Here is an 18,245-nt window from a genome sequence, read left to right on the forward strand (position 1 = left end):
ACCTCAGCAGGCTGCAGCTGTAACACAGACTTCAGGCAACCCTAGCAGGAAAATATACACCTTTTTCTCACTAGCTGCAGGTAAAGAACATGTCTCCTAGAGGGTCTCAGCTCCAGACCCCCACTGGTGTGGTGGAATGATGTAAAACAAGTGGGATAAAAGGGCATCATGTGGGTGCTACAGCACCAAGCTACAGATAAAAGAGCAGTAAGTAACATCAAGTCAGGAATTTGTGGGTTTGTGGTTTACTAGACATGCTAAATACAATTTGAGATGTGATCATTCTAGCATTTGGGACAAATTCTGTTCTCAGTTATTCAGTTTTGTTTCTGCTGGGGTTTTGGTGTACTCAAATGCTGGTGTAGCTGGAAAAAAACAGAAACCTAGTCTTGATTTTAATCAGCCTACACACCACTTACTTCAACAGAGGTTTTTAGTTTATATGAGAATTGTTTACTTCCTATTGCACACAGTCATATTGCCAAAGAAATATGCAGTAAAAATATGCTCAGAGAAGTTAAAGGGAACAGGCTGACAGCGAGTGTCCTCAGCAATGTCCCTGGCCAATAAAAGTGTGGCTGAGTACAGTGCCTTGTGTATGAATGCAAGAGAGGATATTTACATAAATAAGAGCAAACCTGTTTAAAGAAGACTATGTTAAATATGTGTATCTGATAGGATATCTACATACATATGATTTTGTGCTTGTTTTGACATAGGTGTGGGGAGACTAATGTGCTTATAGAGATGGAGGTAGAGTATATATTTATACGCTGCATATATTATTTATATATTTGTATATCAACAGTACTGTGGTGTATATGTGTGAATAATTGTGTATTTGAATACATCCAAATATAAGCACACACACACAATGTGGGACTCTGTGATACTTATGAAGATACCTGTTCCTCTGGACATGATAATCTCTGTAGTGGAACTGCATAGTGAGAATATTTTCTAAGATTTAAGACTTAAGTTTTCCACATTTCAGACTTCAGAAGTCTGCTTGATTTGCCATAAGATGGTAATTTACCATAATAAAAGTGGAAATGAGGTTCTTATGACTGGTCTCTTCCTCCTCATGTGGTGTGAGTACATGTCACACCCCTGTGCCTCTCAGACCATCTGCTTTCCTGTGGCACAGACACTCTGCCCAGGGATGTGCATCTCAGCACTCTCAGCAAGGGGCTGCAGTGGGAGCACCTGTGCTGCCTCCACGGGTAAAACAGCATCCTAGACATGGTTGGGATTATAAATTTCCCAACAAAGCACCTTAAGAGTCTGACACACCTGGTTTTGTAGCCTTTACTAGTGATACTAAATCTCTTTTCATGTTTAACTTCGTATGACTGAAGAACTGGAGAGCTAAAGTTTTTTACTGCTGTGGGAAGAAAAGAGAAGAACAAAGGTGATGATGATCCAGGTAGAGAGGACTTGAGCTTTTCTTTGCCACAGGCTCTGCTTTTCATCTTCAGAGAGTCACTTATACCAGTGTTTTCAACATGTGGCTACTGGTTCCTGGTACTGAATATAGGACAATTCATTTCAGTGCTCAGGCTTCAACACCTGTCTTTGTCAGCCTGGTCTGAGTAGTTTGTCCGTAACACTCAGTGCTGCTTGTAATGTTAAGAAGGCTTTGCATACACCATCAAAGATGAGACATGGTTTCAGTAAGAGATGCTTCTTTTGTACAGAGTAACTGCTATCAGCAGCTACTGTGCTGCTTTATATGCGCTGTGCGGTGCTGAATATCATCCACTGCAAACTCTGTTTTAGTGAGACCGCTGTGGGCGATTGTTCCTTTGTGCGAAGCGTCCTGGGAGAGCACAGCTATAGCTCACTATTGTCTCTTTCTTCCATTGTAGTAGGAGTTCATTTTGTACTTTCTTGAGCTGATAGCTCTGCACCGCTATTGGTCCAATACAGACAGGGCAGAGAGTAAAAAAGGCTTGGGATCAGCTCTGCTTTCTGTAGCATCCTACTGCATTTTATCAGTTCACTGTTAACAAAAGCTGAAGGCAAGGCCTAATGATATGCTGTTGTTAGGAAGAAAGAATCTGAATGTGTGAGGGAGAATACCATAAAACAGAAACAAAAATGGGGGCAATAATATGAATGTTTTATCTGCCATGAATCTCTTGAAAGATAATGGGTTGCTATTGAACAGCCTAATGAGAATGAATAAAATATGTATGTCATATAAATAAAGGGAATAATTGCAAAGGGCTGGGAGTCTGAAACAGAGCAGGAAGTAGCTTCTGTTCGACTTTACAAGAAAATGCTGATACATGAGTTGCTTTCTGCATGGCTGATAGAAATTCTTTTCAGGAGCCCAGCATTACCAGCAAAGCCTCTGCTGGCAGCTGGACACGGGTCAAAGGTAACAAGGATTTGCAGGTCTGTGGCTTGGGGGCTTGTGAGCTATTTACCATTCAGGAATAGGAATGAACAGAAGGGAAGCCCTGGATACCAACAGCTAGAATAAGAAAATCTTGATCTTTCATCTTTCTCATCTTTCTTTTATCTTTTTTTTTTCTTTTTTCTTTTTTGTAGGGCAAGAGTGGTAACATTTTCATTAGAACACTAGAAAACAAATTATATTTTACCAGCAGGACAGTGCTTCAGTACTCTCAAGGTGGATGGTAATAGGAGAGTGAGCCCTAGAGACAAAAGAAAAGCTTCCTACAGGAAATTAAACCCAAGCTTTGCAAATAAGAACAATAGCCTACAATCCAGGTAAAACTACAGACACAAATGAATGAATACAAAATGAACATTAGCAGAGCCTGAAGCAGTGACACCTCAAAATACAAAAGAGAGGAGAGTGGCTTCACAGCACCTACTGAAATGAATTTATAACAATATGCATACTAATGAACCTGAAACGCCACTTAGTCTTTGCATCCATTATTCATTGTTCAGCTTTACAGGAAAGGCAGCTGTACAATGGAACGATTACAGGGAGCATCACTGGGAGTGAGATGATAACAGGCGGGAAATAGGAGCAGCATCTGTTCCTTCACCCCATCCCCTTGCATGAAAATAACCATGGCATTGGAAAAGGAAAAGGTTGCAAGAAGAGAAACTAGATGAGAGGCTCAAGACGTTTCAGAGTCTTTTTTTTTTATTTCCCCCCCTGCAATCTATTGGATCAGTGTCCCTGAAGGAGCAGGAGGGGCCAGAGATTAAAAGAAACACTGTACAAGAGCCTGTGCTCTCCCTCATTGTCTGAACATGTTTTTGGAGTTGATATATTCTTCTGAAAGCAGAAACTGTTGATGATTAAAGGGCCTTATACAAGAAAAACAATATAGATAACAAGTGGAGCCAGTTCAGACAGCCAAAGCTGTGAAAGCTCCTGGGCACAGGGAAGCTGAAGGAAAGTTTTTTGAGAAAAACAGACAGAGGCAGCAGTGGTAGCTCAGGTATCCCAAGTTCTTTTGTCCATTTATATCTGCTTTCCTAAATCAGATTTCTCAGCCACCTGCAGCTCTGTGTGACATGCTAGTGAGAGCACAACACCAGCCAAGGCAGACCTAGACTGAATTCTTTCCAGTGAAGTGGGTCTTTTCCAGTCTTAGGCAAAATTGAAGAACTATTTATGCATCTATAAATAATAATATATATATTTCAAAGCTCCTAACGATTCCCTTAAACTGGATGCCCTTCACATTTTATTTTCTGAGTATCCAGGGCCATAACAAAAGCACAGGGGCTGATATGGACCTGTTGGGATAACAGCTACCTTTTCTGCACTCCACTGGCTTTATTTGCTCCCCTTTTAACAGACTGCAGCTGACATGGGACTAAGTTTTATACACTGAGAGCTTATTTTGCATAAATACACTGGAAACAGAATGGCTGAGGTTGGAAGCGTTCTCTGGAGGTCATTTGCTCCACCCTTCCACAAAAGATGGAGCACAGGCTGATTCAACCGTGAGCACTATGAGGTTTCAGGAACTGTGTTCATATTTCCATATAAATATGCAAAATATGCTGCACATTTACGACTTTTTGTTATAGAATCTGTGGCTAGATTACAAAATTTAGCAGGGAATGCATGATTTTTACCAACCAAACTACAGTGAAAGGGTATAGGATAAACAGATTCATTAAAATCATTGGAGTTTTTGCTGATTTTGCATTTAGTGGATTTAAAACCTGAGAACGCATGTTTTTGAGTGCTACACCTTCTGCATCACACTCAGAGGGTTCATGGAAATTTTAGCATCTACCAGTGTAGGCTTCACAGTTAATAACCTACCAGAGGTGAAAGTCTTAGGCAATTAAGTGTTACATTCATGAGAGTTCAAAGATGTGCTGACATCTCCGTAAAGTTTTAAATTTTCATGAGATGGGAAAAAATTTTCACACACCTGGGTTATGCTAGAATGGCTTGTATACATTTCTGCAGGAATACTGCCTCTACACCTGGGTTTGATATTGAAGATTTTACTGAAAAGAAATGAAGGTAACTGGTTTTTACAATTTCACATTTTAGAAAGTAAATAAATTGCGGGGAAGGATTTTTTTGCTTTGTTGGTTTGGATTTTTTTCAGGCTTTCCAGTTTTTGGTTGATGAAAATACCATAATATTTTTTTTTGCACTACAAAAGGATTTTTTTAAAAAATACAAGTAAACACTGTTTTGAAAATTATCACGTCCGATAACTATGTATCATCACCACCTTCTGTGAGAAGGTTTTGAGCTGTTGAACTGCTGGGTCTTTTTTCCACTGTGATAAGTCATTGTCATGCAGAGACATTCACAAAACTACAGCTTCAGTCACTTTTAATGAGTGAATTCCTGTTTTGTCTGATTTTCCTAGTAACAGGAAAAAACAAGACAAATGCATAATTCATGTTAAAAAATGTGTTATATTAAATTGAAGATATAGTCTGCCTGTCTCTCTGTGTGATAATATGCTTGTTTTCATGACGTCTGAGTATTTATTTTAAATAAAATACTAACTTTAAAGACTCCTGACATCCCAAATTACAAATACTAGAAAGAGAGCAGAAGGTTCATCCTCAGGGATTTTGTCTCTATTTTGTAAATAACAAGCCTCAATGAAACCTGAATTTATAACATGCAGATGTGTTGTTCATTATCTCTTTATGTATATAATGAATAAATCATAAAGTCCAAATAAAAGTGTATATTCATGTACACATGCAAATAGGGTTGCAGTAAATCAGTATTAAATGCTCTGCCTTGTGGTATCTTTTTATTATTGTTAAATAGGTAGGAGTTGAGGAACTATATACTTTCCTTGCCATCTCATCACAGTATTATTTTAAGATTTCCTGACACCTGCAACGTACAGAGTTTGCATTCACGTTGTGGGGGAAAAAGAAAAGAGAAAACTTGGCTGCTTCGTTGATGGAATCAAATCAGACCTAGATAGATGAGGTGGTAAAACATTTTTCAAAAATCCCTTCAGTTTGAATTATAGCTGTGCTCAGAAAATGCCTGGGGATGCACTGCACCAGCGAGCTCTGCTGTCTTCCAGGGGACCACAGCTCGTCTCCAGGGAGAGAGGCACCCTGCAGGCAGGCTCTGCAGTGGGAGCCCCAGCTCTGCTCTGGGCTGACCTCTCATCTCCCTCCCCTGTTACCACAGTGCTGGTATTAGCTTGTCTGCCTTGAATTTCAGGCTCACTTATGTGAAGATTGTGTTTTCAGGGCACCCCCTAGATCCTAGGGTGATAACCAACAGTGGCACTAACCAGGTGCAACCTTTCTGGTGGGTGTACCTTGTGCCAGCCCTGAGAGGCAGGGGTCAGAGAAGGATGAGTTTGAGACTTTGATACAAACTCTCTCCTTTGCCAAATCTCTGCATTTCCAGAAAGCTTTGGGGAAATTCTGTTTCTAATGAAGTCAGTGATAAAACTCCCTGGGCCTCTGGGTTACATATCCCTATTTCAGTTTGCGGGACTAGCAGTGATAAATGAAATTGTGTTTAATTTGCTGTTGGATTTCATCTAAAAATCAGGGAGAGTGAGTGCAGCAGGATGGAGTGTCAGGGCATCATTTTTCTATGGCCATTTTTTCCCTCTCTCTGCCTTTTGGTGTAACTAATGTCACACACAGCATGTCATACTGAGTGTGTCTTATCACCCATACAGGGCCATCTCAAGGCCTCACCTGACAGTTTGTAGTCTCTTTGTATATCTGTGTCTTTGTGGGACATTGTCACTTGTATGTATGAAACTGAAAACAAAAAAACTCCCTACTTACTCTGATGTACGTGCCTGTAAAAAATGTTGATTGGAAATAAAAGTAGGCTGCTACCTAAAACCATTAATTCTTACAGGAGGTAGTCGATTACTGTGTATGATGCTTATAAAATTACCAGGATTCCTTTTAGGAAGTAACTCCATCATGATCAGTGATGGATAGCAAAACAGACTGCCACTAAAATGAAATTCACATTATGCAGCAGGCCATGGTGTGACTGAAAACAACATTAAGAAGGTCATCCTGATCTGATTTTTTAAGTTCGTGTTGTTATTTTGGCTTTCTTGAAGCAGAAATCCAAATAGTCTGATTAATGGTGGTTTAGGAACCCCTTTGAGCACAAATGTGTAAAAAAATGTTCTGCACACGTTGTAGTTTTGGGTTAAAATATCACACATTGCCCATGATTTAATTCCTCCTCCATATTCATGTGCAGAACTCAAAAGATGATGTCTATTCATCTGCTTCAATAACTACATCTTCAGCTCTTGCTTGTTTCCAGCGCTGTGAATACCCAGATGAAAACAGACATGCTGTTCCATTTATAACCAGCAATTCCTTTGCTTCTGTCTAAAATAGTTTGCAGGAAACATTTTCCCATTTCATGACTGAGCCTGGAGCAAGAGTACAGAGCAAGTGGTGGTGAAGAGTGGCAGGCTTTTTTTGAGTTTCTGGAGGTCTCCTCTCAGTGCAGTCACACAGGATGTTTCTTACCTACAGTAGAGACCCAGTCTCAGGGTCCAAGTCATTTGGGCAATGCTGCTGTGAGATTACAGGTTAGTGATGCAAAGGAGACAGTTTTAAATACAAACTGACATAAATTTCACAGTAAATGCAAAACTTCCCTTCCTCCACTTTACCTTCTTCACACATAATTTTTTTTACTAGATTGCCTGTATCAAATCACCTCTTCAAAATATTCCACCTTCACCTTATCTCTTGAATACTGCATCCCACTTGCCTATTACCTTATCTTCCCACCCAACTTGCCTACCTTCCTTAAGCACTCCCAAGTCCCACTCCAGCTGCTGCGACACGCTATTTTGCACACCTGCTTTTCTCCCCAGCCAACACCCAGACCCCCTGCAGCTGTCTTTCTCCCCAGGCTCCTCTTCTCTTCCACCTCAGCACCCAGTCCTGCCTCTTTGATTGCAGTTTATCCTGTGCTGGTTATACCACAGTAAGCAGTGTAATGCTTCAGGGTGGTTCATTAAGCAGTACAACCAACAGCTGTCATGTGCCTGCTCTCTCATCCTCTCCACATAGGAAGATGTGTGCACAGCACAGTGTTTGCTTTTGAGATTCTTTATGTATGCACTGATGTATATGTATTTGTGTATGTACATGTGTGTGTGTGCATACTTCTGTATGTAAATGGACTTTTATATGTATGCATACATTTATACAAACACACACACTTTGCCTTGAATTGATAAGAACAAAATAAAGAGTAAAGAAAGTGCCTTGCCGGTAACCATAGCAAGGAATGAGGGCTGAGTGTCTTAATTTTTTAGGGAAGCTTCTTACCATTTTGGGCTAACTCCTGAGAAGTCTGTGTCCCACAAGAGTGGGTTTTCTCTTGGATGTGTCAAGTTCCACTGAGATGGAGGAACAGATCATAGATCACTGTTTTGTCCCAGAGCCTTAGGGATAACATAAGTCTTTCAGAGACTTACATACTTTCCCTGAAACTTGAAAAAGGAAAGGCATCTGGGAACCTGAGTCCATATTAGATGGGGTGCAGAGCTACTTAGGATATGGAGAAGGACTCAATCCAAAAAGGCTATAGATATGCTGTTCTGTGCATTTGACATTGTTTATTTGAATGACTGATATTTATACTTATTTTCAGGACTGTATAAGGGATGGAAGCACCCAGACTTGTTGATTTGGAAGTCTTTGGAGAACAGCTGCATGGCAAAAGCAAGAATGGTATTTCTTCTATGCAGTTCACCAACTGCACACTTACTAGAGTGGAATAATTTCAGACATTCCAGCTTTTACACTTTCCTCTTCCTCTCTCACAATTTATTGTGCCCCATTCAAAGCCATCTTTTTACCATATGGACCTGTATGATCCAACACCTCAGATGGTGCTTTGTATACTCCAGGGCACCAAGAACAACCAAATCAGGCTGGGTCCATGCATTTGCTACTGTCTGTGTGCAGGTAGGAGTGGGCTGCTCTGCACTGGTACACGGCTTTCTTCTGATCTAGGTGCTGGCATTTGCAATCACTCCACACGTGTTTTTGCAAAGGACACACCCAAGGATCAGGGAATGAGCCCACCCACCTTTTCTCTGAAGGCTCTCTTCATGCCCGAAGAGCAAGAGGAAGGGGTTGCAGGACATGGGTCTTTGGGTTTTTTCAAACACATTGGGAGGTTTCATGAGCTCCTTGGCACCCCAAAACCTGTAACACCTGCTGCCCAGAGTGGTGTGTGCCCACAGAAAAATAAAAGTGATGGAAGTTGCAGGGTGAAGATTAGGGCAAAATTTCAGTATGTGATTGAGGAGCTGGGTGGGAGAAATGCATTTACACAGTTACAGCCCCAGGTATAAGCTTCTTTTTTGATCCTTCACTTCACTTCTGTTCACTTGGTTTTGTTTCTTAGGGGTATAGATACAGGCATAACTTAGATAAGTTAGACAAATAAAGGCTGTTCTCAGGATGCGAAGTTCATCACTGCATGCTTCTAGACTCCAAGTAATGTTTTCCTCTGGGTGCTTTACCATTGCTGCTCTGGGGTAAATGGATGCCAGAGAGGGTCTAAGTTGCACACAACCAGGATATTTTTAGCTCAACACCAGCTGAAATTTTGGCTGTTTCAAGTGCAAAATGCCTGAGGTGGAATAATTGCTGTGCAGCAGTCTCCTCAGATGTGGTGCCAAGAGCCACATCAATGGCTAAGCTGGACTGAGCTGCATTGCTGCAGCCTCCTTGAAGTCACAGCCCAGCCGTGCCACCCACCATGGCTGGTCCCTCACAGAGGGCATCCAGCCCTGATCCCTGGCAGCTGCTGTTGCTCTGGGCACCCCAGGAGGGCACTGGCTGGGTCAGCTACATTTCCTCATGCTCCCTCCAGCAATGCCTTCTTGAAGCCCCAGTCCGGCGCTCCCTAATGACACCTGCATGTGGAGGAGGTGGGTTTGGACTCTGGTAGCTCAGTGGAGGCCCATGGGCTCCCTCTGGCTCTTTTTGCACTTTTCAGGCAAACACAATTTCATCACAAAAACTATTTTGGAAGGGAGCTTTTCCTTTTAAAGGCGATTCAGTTCAGAGACTCTAAACCAAACCAGCCCAGGCTGCCCTTGAGCCCTGCCCATCTGGGGCAGAGGAGGAAGCAGTCTACCCTCACATGGGTTACAACCAAAAATAGTGGCCACATAAATTGGCTATGGCTGGGTCCAGATGTTTTAAGCCTGATTTGGGGTTGCTTGTAGATTTTGTAGGGGAAAAATGCTAGTTTTGAAGGCAGGGGAGTTCAGCATTTTTAAAGCTGCAGTCCTTTAAACCAAGTACTAGGTATCAGCACATCTCAGCATTCGTACATGAATTTTAAGAAATGCATTTTTTAAAAAAGTTTTTTAGATGAACAAAACCCTTTTCATTGATAAAATCTGGAGGCTCCACATCTTGAATAACTCTGAATCAAGACATATGCATGCCTTTGATAGCGACTTGGTATAAAAGGCATGCAAAGCTAGTACAACATGACGTGACTTAGGAATTGTTGCTACAACTGGGAGCACTTACTGTGGAAAATTGCAAGTTTTGTTCCAGAGAAACAGCAGACTGTGACTGCCTGCAGGCATCAGGTGGAAATGGGCCCTCCTTATTGCAGGATGTGTGGGCTAGGAGCCTTCCAAGACTCTGACAGGCACCTGACTGGAGGCAGTGTGCAGGAACCTCCAGAGGCATCCCTGCCTTCCTGAGCTCCTTCCACAGGCTCCCAAGTGGCAGGGGGCGGAATGACACAGGGGTCACAAACATTACAGCCAGGGGTTTAGTTAGCAGAGACAACCATCCCCATCCTCCCTGTGCAGCTGTTTGATGGAAGTCCCAGCCCAGCTCTGGCAGATTCAGAGCTGTAGCAATTAACAGCATTCATTTCCTCTGCAAGGAGGGGACTCTCCAAAATCAAAGCATCGTTTTTGGTCAAGTAAAACTTGCCCAGAGCCAGATTACAAGAAAAGAAATGCTAGCCAGAGCTGCTTTTGACTGGCCAGTGCAGTGCCTCCATGCTCCTGCCTTAGATCTTGGGTCTCCAATATGCTTGTTATCTCTGTGCTTGTTCACAGGGCAGGGGAGCTCCAAGTACATGGGCTGGGGTCCTTTGGGACGAAACAAAACCAGAAGACACATACCAGTTGCTAAGGAAAGCTCAGCCTGCTCCAGACTCACCCACTGCTGCAGAGCAGTGTATTGCAGAGCATCCACTTCTGGACGTTTTCTCTGCTGCTCTGGGGTGTTCCTGCTGTGCCATGCTGGCCAATGGGGCTGAGCACTGGAGGCACCACCCCCCTGGCCAGCTCTGAGGTTCAGCTGAACTCCTTCTCATTCACTGTTTCTCAGGAAAATGATGCACAGGAAAATATGTGCCAGAAGGACAGCATGGCAGAACTGGGAACACAGCCCAGACCATCCTCACCTAGGACGAGATATCATTCAGCAGCCTTCCCCCATATCTGTTCAAGACGTAAACCTCCATGGACACTGTGTTTAGCAGGGACGATCCCATCAGATGGACCACAAAGGCACTCCTCCATGTGTGCCAGTACCAGCCTGTTCTTGTCGTTCTGCTCCACCCAGCAAAACGTTGGAACACTGACTGGGTACCTTTCTGCAGAGAAAATGAAAGGAAAGAGAAAGAAAAAAAGAAGTTCTCTGAATTCTATCATGAATTTTTCAACCTGTCTTCCTAAAGGCATGAATTCTACTGCCTGATAACCTAAAGACAAATTTTGGAGAGATCAGTAAAGGCTTAAAAACATTGGTAGAGTAATGGCCTTTGTCTGCTTGCTTTTACAAAAGAAGTTTGTGGGTAAAAATCTATACTTTTCTTGTCCCCAAAGGCATTATCTTTCATTATGTCAATATGGCAGGTTTGCAAATTTCAGCAGTGGAACAGCTAGTCTGTAGTTAATTATCTGTGTTCCTATTAATAGGCATAAAAGTCAAACAAAGGGAACAACAAGCAAGCTTTTACATACTTTTCAAGAACTGTCCGTGACTCTAAAACTTGTGTTTGTTGACAGATGCAAAATAGAAAACCTTTCTTCAAGTTCGCTTCTTGTTCATTATAGATAAATTTGATTGTCAATAATTCTGACTCAAAGGAATGAGAATTACTGGAGTGGATTTAAGAAAGCTTAAAATTCAGCATGGTTTGAGAAACAAGAAGTGGGGAAAATTTAACCTTATTATAGAGGGGATTGAAATTCTTAGGGAAGCATTCTTGCTGATTAAATGAGTGCAAACTTTATGCTTGGCAGTAAACCCATGCTGATATATGGCAATTGAGGCTTTGGACTGGGTAGAGGAAACTGCTATTGCATTCCATCCACTGCAAAGGTTTTCACAGCTTCACATCTCTCATGATGCCCATTATGAACAGTTATTGTCAAATGATTGTACTAAAACCTAGGCATAGAAAACAAGTAAGCTCCTGGCATGCAAAGAATGCAGGGGAGACATCAGTGAAAATATAGTAATAGTGAGATCTATTAAATTTTTGAAGACTTGCTCAGGGAGCTGCAGAAGTAACATTACTAGAATCTTTGGTCTTTGAGGAGCCAAATGTATATATTCCAGAGAGGAATAATCCCGACTCTGTATCATGGAGAAGAAGACATCTAATTTTTTGCACTGCTAACTTCTGCTGTGTGTGGAACAATGTGGCTGGAAGAAGGATCAGTCAGTGTAAGGGCTTAGTGAGCCTGAGGCCCTTGCACTGTCAGAGGTGGTAACCACATGAGCAAAGCACAAGGCTAATTCGTGTCCATGGCAGTAAGATCTGAGTTCTGATTAAAATGAATGTAGGAATTTTTCAAGTGGTTTGCAGCTGTCTTGGAGCCAAGGGGATGCCCACCAGAAGTCAGCACTTCCTCCCAGAGATTCCACTGTGCTGAGAGCACAATCCTCCTACTAAACCTGTCATTGCACTGGACTCACCACAAAAGGCCCCTGTCCTACTACTGCCCATGGGTACAGCAAGCATATTCCATACTGCACAGGAGCTGATATGATCCTACTAGCAAGCATTTCCCCAGTACAGATAATTTTGGTTTGCTGAAAAATGAAAAAATTGGTAAAAAGTTAAAGAGAAATGGTAAAAAAATAGGTAAAAAGTTAAAGCTGAATGCTTCTAAATGCTCCAGATGTCAACAGTAGAGCTCTGAGCAATGGCCTTGCTGTCACTCATTGTGCTGGTTGATCCACCTTGCGTAAGCCTGGTGTTACAGACCTGCTTCCCTGGGCTTGAGCAAGAGAAGCAGAGGAATAGCACAGCCAGGCAGCTCGGTGTGAGTTCTGTCCTGGGCAAAGGTGGTGCAACCTTCTTGAAGACGTGATAGCAGCACAGGAGTGCCCAGTTGTTCAGCAACATGCCTCAATACAAAAAATGTGAAGATTTATTCCATTTTACTGGAGAGGTGGCTCCAAACCAGCTGCTCTGTTGGAAGGCAAATGGGGCTGCATCTTCCCATTTGCATGATGCCAGTATTTAAAAATGCAGTGCCAGGACCCCATTGTGCCGGCTACTGCACAAATGGAACAAAAGGCAGCCCCAACAGGCAAACAAACTGCCAGGCAAGAAGCTAGAGCTATGCCAATCTACAAGGACAGATTGTTGCTGGGTGGGATGCCAGGCTCACCTCCAGCTCTGTCACTCTTGTGCCCAAGGAGGGGGATGAGGGCAGACTGGAAAGAAGACAAATGAAGTGGCTTTGCAGGTGTTTACAGGGAGTTTCTCCAGGGGGACGAGAAGCATGGGAGAAAACCTGAACCCTTGAGCCACTCACCAAATAGGACCTGAAGTTCCTGTTAGCAGTGCTGGTTCACTCCCACAGGCACGCTGCAGCTCTCTGGTGCACAGCACAGCCCCAAGGCAGGGTGATGTGGGCTAAGCAGAGGGTGCTGTGCCTTAACTTGCAGCTTCTCAGCCTTTGTGGTGGGTTTAAACCTTTGCTGCTGCCTTTTATGTCGAGTATCCTAAAGGTTTTTTAATTCTAATATGTTTTCAGTGTGTCTTTGTTCCTTGTCTAGCTCTACAGACACACACCGTAGCTCATCCTTCAAACAGAAAAGCTTTTTCCAAACATTTTTCAGAAGGGCTGGGAATGGAAGCAGGAGATAAATCACCCCAAGCAGAAAGCAAATGATCCACTAGAATCCACTCCTGTGGGACTGTGGAGTGCAGCCTTGAGCAGTTAAACCAGCTCATGCTACTGAATAGATGACCAATCCTGGTAGGATGCCCCCTCTGTATTCTACATTCCTCTTCTCTTGGTGATTACTAATTCAGGTGCAGGCAAAAAAAGAGTAGTTTCCAGAAACATATAGGGGCTGTGACCAGTGAGCAACACTGGAAAAAGGAGAGTTTGAATTCTAGAGAAATACCTGCAAATCACTGCTAGTAGGGGACATGGAAACAAAGGAACTATCAGGCAGTACTCTATGGAGATAAGCCAGTGATGGTCCTCATTAATGCTCTGTCATGTTTTAAAGTTCAAGAGATACTGCAGCTTAACTTGTTTCCCTTGACTGGAATTCATCACTGCTAATAGATCAGAGCCACAGGGTAAGCTGTTAGACATGCACTGGCAAGAGCAAACTGTTACTGCATGAAAAATCACAATAATGTCCTTGAAGAGCCAAAGTCTGGGTGGAGGAGGCACTTGCCTGCCATGCCCAGGGCAAGTTCCATTTACTAACTGGCTAGAGGGTCAACAGTTCCTTTTTTCTTGACTTTCCAGTGTTAGTCTTTTTTTCCCCTCTGTTCAGCGGCACCCACAGAAAAATAATGTGAAGGAGAAATCAAAACACTGAAGCATTGAAAACCCCAGGCAGAGCATTTTGTATGTGTTTGCCTGTGCATTTTTAGAAGGACTGTAACACATTTGAAGGAATAATTTTTTTCTCCTCAAAAAACAAAACAGTTGTGAAATTATTTTTGCAAGCTTTACTTTTCTGACACATCTAATTAGATGCAGAGTGATGCCTCCAATCAGACATATACCAGGTGAGAAGGCTTTCCTGTGATTCAGTGATGAGCTGTAACTTCAAACTGTGATGCCTTTTGTTTCTTGCATACTTGCGTAGCTGAGATCATGACTGTGCCACACAACAGATCACCCTTTTGTCCTTGGAGCTGCTGAAGCCTTCATGGGGTGGAGATGTGCTGTACTGTCTCACGTTGAGACCTAGCTTTTGCTCTTTCTACTTATTTCCTTTCTTCCAAGTTAAGGCATAAATCAGTACGTAAGGCTGTTGTTTGTTGATAGAAACTTTCCCTCCATAAATCACTGTGTATGTATGAAGTCGACCATCAGGGCTACAGGCAGGGAGGCTGAGCATTCCAGTGCCACTGGAGCCCAGGAACTGAGCATTCCAGCTTGTTTATGTACAGTAACTTCCCTTCCACTCTGCACAAAGTCCTCTGCCATTCAAAGAAAGATAGAGTGTTCTGCCAGGATTTCCCTCTCCAGGAACTGAAACAGCCTCTGAATATCTGATCAGTTGTTATTTTATCCCAATTGCACGGCCTCTTTATAGATTAAAAAAAGCCTCTGGAAAACATCAACACAAACACTAAACATGCAAGCACTCCTTGAAAACCAACCTCAATTTGTAAACTCATTTCCCAGAGCTTGATGTTGCAATAGAGACTCTTTGAATGCAAGTAAGTTTAAAGGGAAGGGAAGTAAGCCATGAAACCAAAGGATACATGGATAGAAACCTGATTTGCACATCTGTGATAAACTGTAAACTCTAATAGTGTTTAGAAGGCATAATAAAATATTTACCGTCAAAGAGCACTTAAACAGTGCATCTAAAACACATTATGTGCTGTGATTGATGATAAGGCTTTTCCTCTTGCAAACATAGCATGTGTATTTTTTTCCTTAATTTTAAAGAAATAAAGTAATTATTTTCTTGTAATATGATTTATTATTTTCAAGCCTTGCTGTTGGATTGCAGGCTGAATCTGGAGCTGCCAACACTGTTGCGGATGATGTGTTTGTCCAGCAGGCAGCTTCAAGGAAGAAAAAGCAGCATGCAACCATAGTGAGAATAATCATGATTTCCCCCAGAATCTGCCATAGAAGAGGCTTCACAGGAGATCATTAAGCCAAAGGCTCAAAGATCTTAACCCCTATTTTTTCAAACCATGAGATATCTGTGGATACATTTCCAACTCTTGTTACTAAGACAGGAAAGTGAAGTACAGTGTTTTAAGGCTCTACTGCATAAGAGTTCCAGTGTTCATAGGACTATGCATGATTGATCGAGAATTTTCTGGATTAGCTAGGGAAGAAAAGAAAATCAGTGACATTTCCTTGCACCCATGCACCCCAGCCTCTTAGACATTATCGCAAATCAGCAGTCCCTCTTTCCTTCTGTATTGAATTCAACCTTCAGGTTAGGGGAGGATGAGTCTGAAGGTCAAGTAGAATATTCTAAGCAAGAGAAAATACCTAAAGATAGAAAACAAAAGCAAGGCAGGATTGGTGTCTCTAAGGAACTCAACCTCCAATTGTTCTTCCCACCAAGAGAAATGAGATTGTTTTCTTTCTGTCATGCAACAATTTGTAAATCAATCTAATTAGCTGCAAAACATGCTTCTATTGGCTACAGAAGATTTCCTTTTATAAAATTAAAAAGCAATATTCAGAGAAAGACTCACAGACAGCGGAATTTTTCCATCTCATTTCAGCAGTGATCTGCCATTCATTTACAGATACAATAGCTTTTTTAAATGTAATGTTTTTGTAAGAAATAATAAATGATATGCTCTCAGACAAGAAAATAGGTCAAAATGCACATTACTTTTCAATACCCAGGATATTTAGAACATTTTTTACATTGGCAAGCCTGACTATTTTTTGTAATGGTTTATTTGCTTGCTAATCTCTTCAAGTTTTTGCATTTATTAACTGTAATTCCATACTGATTACAAGTGGAATTTTGTTACTTCGTTAAATCCATTCTAAAACCTTTCTGAAAAAAAATAAAAAAATTCCTCACTGTATTGTTGTCCATGAAGAAGTGCAAATTTTTTCAGCTGACCAAGTGGAAATTTGAGAAGTGACCCCCAAGTTGCGGCATGCCTGTAAATGTGTCACAAGACAACACAGACTTTTTGCAATGTCACGTGTACAGTGGTTTCTGGAGAGATACAGAGGTGATCTAGAGAAGCTGCTCATGCTTGCATCAAATTGAGAAAGCAGGATTGTGACCTAATGTTGCTTTTCATCCACACAGATGATCAGCAGCACCACTGGAATTACCAGACAATGCCTTTAAATTAAGTATGGAAAACTGAGATTAGAGTTCACACCTATAATTAATCTTGGCAAACAAATTTTAATGATGCCAAGTGCAAAATGCCCGGTTCTGTGATCTTCACCGTGCCCATATCACCTGTTCATATGCTGCAGATGTATTTTGAGATTTACATTCTCTGTCTACATACTCCCATCAATTACAGCACACTTCACTCTTCAGTGAGATTTATTATCTTATTGTATCACTGGGGCTTGGGAGACTGAAGAATTATAGTCTTACAAGCCATTGTGAAATGATTTCCACTCGTTGGGACAAGCTCTTTTCAGGAAGAGCAATTATTTCTTGTGGGTTTTCAGCAGCATTCAAACCTTAGCCAGAGGCTGGCCTCATGCTTATGTGGTTACAGACCAGACCCAGAATCAGAGGGAGGTATGCAGGATGGGTGCTCAAATGCAAAGTTAAGATCATCTCATCTGTGCTAAGAACTGTTTTAAGAGCAGCTGTTCTCATCTAGCCTCTACATTCTCAGAAGACCAGATGAATAAAAGGGTCCTAATATTCAAAGAGGTTATGAAGCTTTCGAGTTTTTGGAGGTAAATCTACATGCTTTGTGGTTTGCTGATATCTTCTTGGGCAAATGTGTGCTGTGTATTATCAGAATAGGGTTGCTCAGGAAAGAGAAAAGAAATGAATATTTGTATTGCTGAAAATGCCAGCTAACAAGATCGAATGTTTCTTAATTTGCTAGTTTTAGAAACAGTTCTGGCAGAGCTTGGATTTAGCTGAACCCTGCCCCATTTTCCACCATCTATTCTGCCCACAGCGACTCTGCTCCCTCCCAGGATGAACAGCAGCCTCGGGGGTTTCACTCCAAATCCAGATAAAACCTGCTTTGGAAATACTGAAAACTCCTGACAATGGGATTAACCTGTCAGCTCGGCTTCCACTGTTTGATCTATGCTAGCAGAGAGTATTTAGATAAAGGCTTAGAATTACAATTCACATCGAATCTCCACATAGCTCAGTCCCTGGGGGTAGGGGAGTGCTCTGCACTCCCCATGTCCATGTATTGAGGAAACAATGCCTTGGGTCAGGTGTCCAGGCTGGGCATGGCAGAGGTGCTTGGGGATGTCCCTGAGCCTTGTGTCTTTGCCAAGTTGCTTTAGGAAGAGCCAGGACACAGAGTTTTTGCATTGTCCTACCAGCCAGTTCCCCTGAGAGCCTCCCAACAGGGAGAAGAGTAAATAAATTAGGTATTTCCATGTCTATGATGGTTACTCCTAAGCAGCCACTGTACACCTCAAGGTCCCAAAACACCTTTGAAGAAGGAGACTGGAGCCCATTATCCTAGGAAATGATCATGCATAGATAGCTCTCATGGCAACTTTTCATCCATAATGCTCATATAAGACTTTGGCATCATTGACCTCATTTTACAGTTGCAAGGTTTGAGGTTAGTACAGTTGCAAGGTATGAGTGAGTTTTCTCCAAGG

This window comes from Catharus ustulatus, chromosome 3 (genome assembly GCF_009819885.2).
Source record: "Catharus ustulatus isolate bCatUst1 chromosome 3, bCatUst1.pri.v2, whole genome shotgun sequence".
Classification (NCBI taxonomy): Eukaryota; Metazoa; Chordata; class Aves; order Passeriformes; family Turdidae; genus Catharus; species Catharus ustulatus.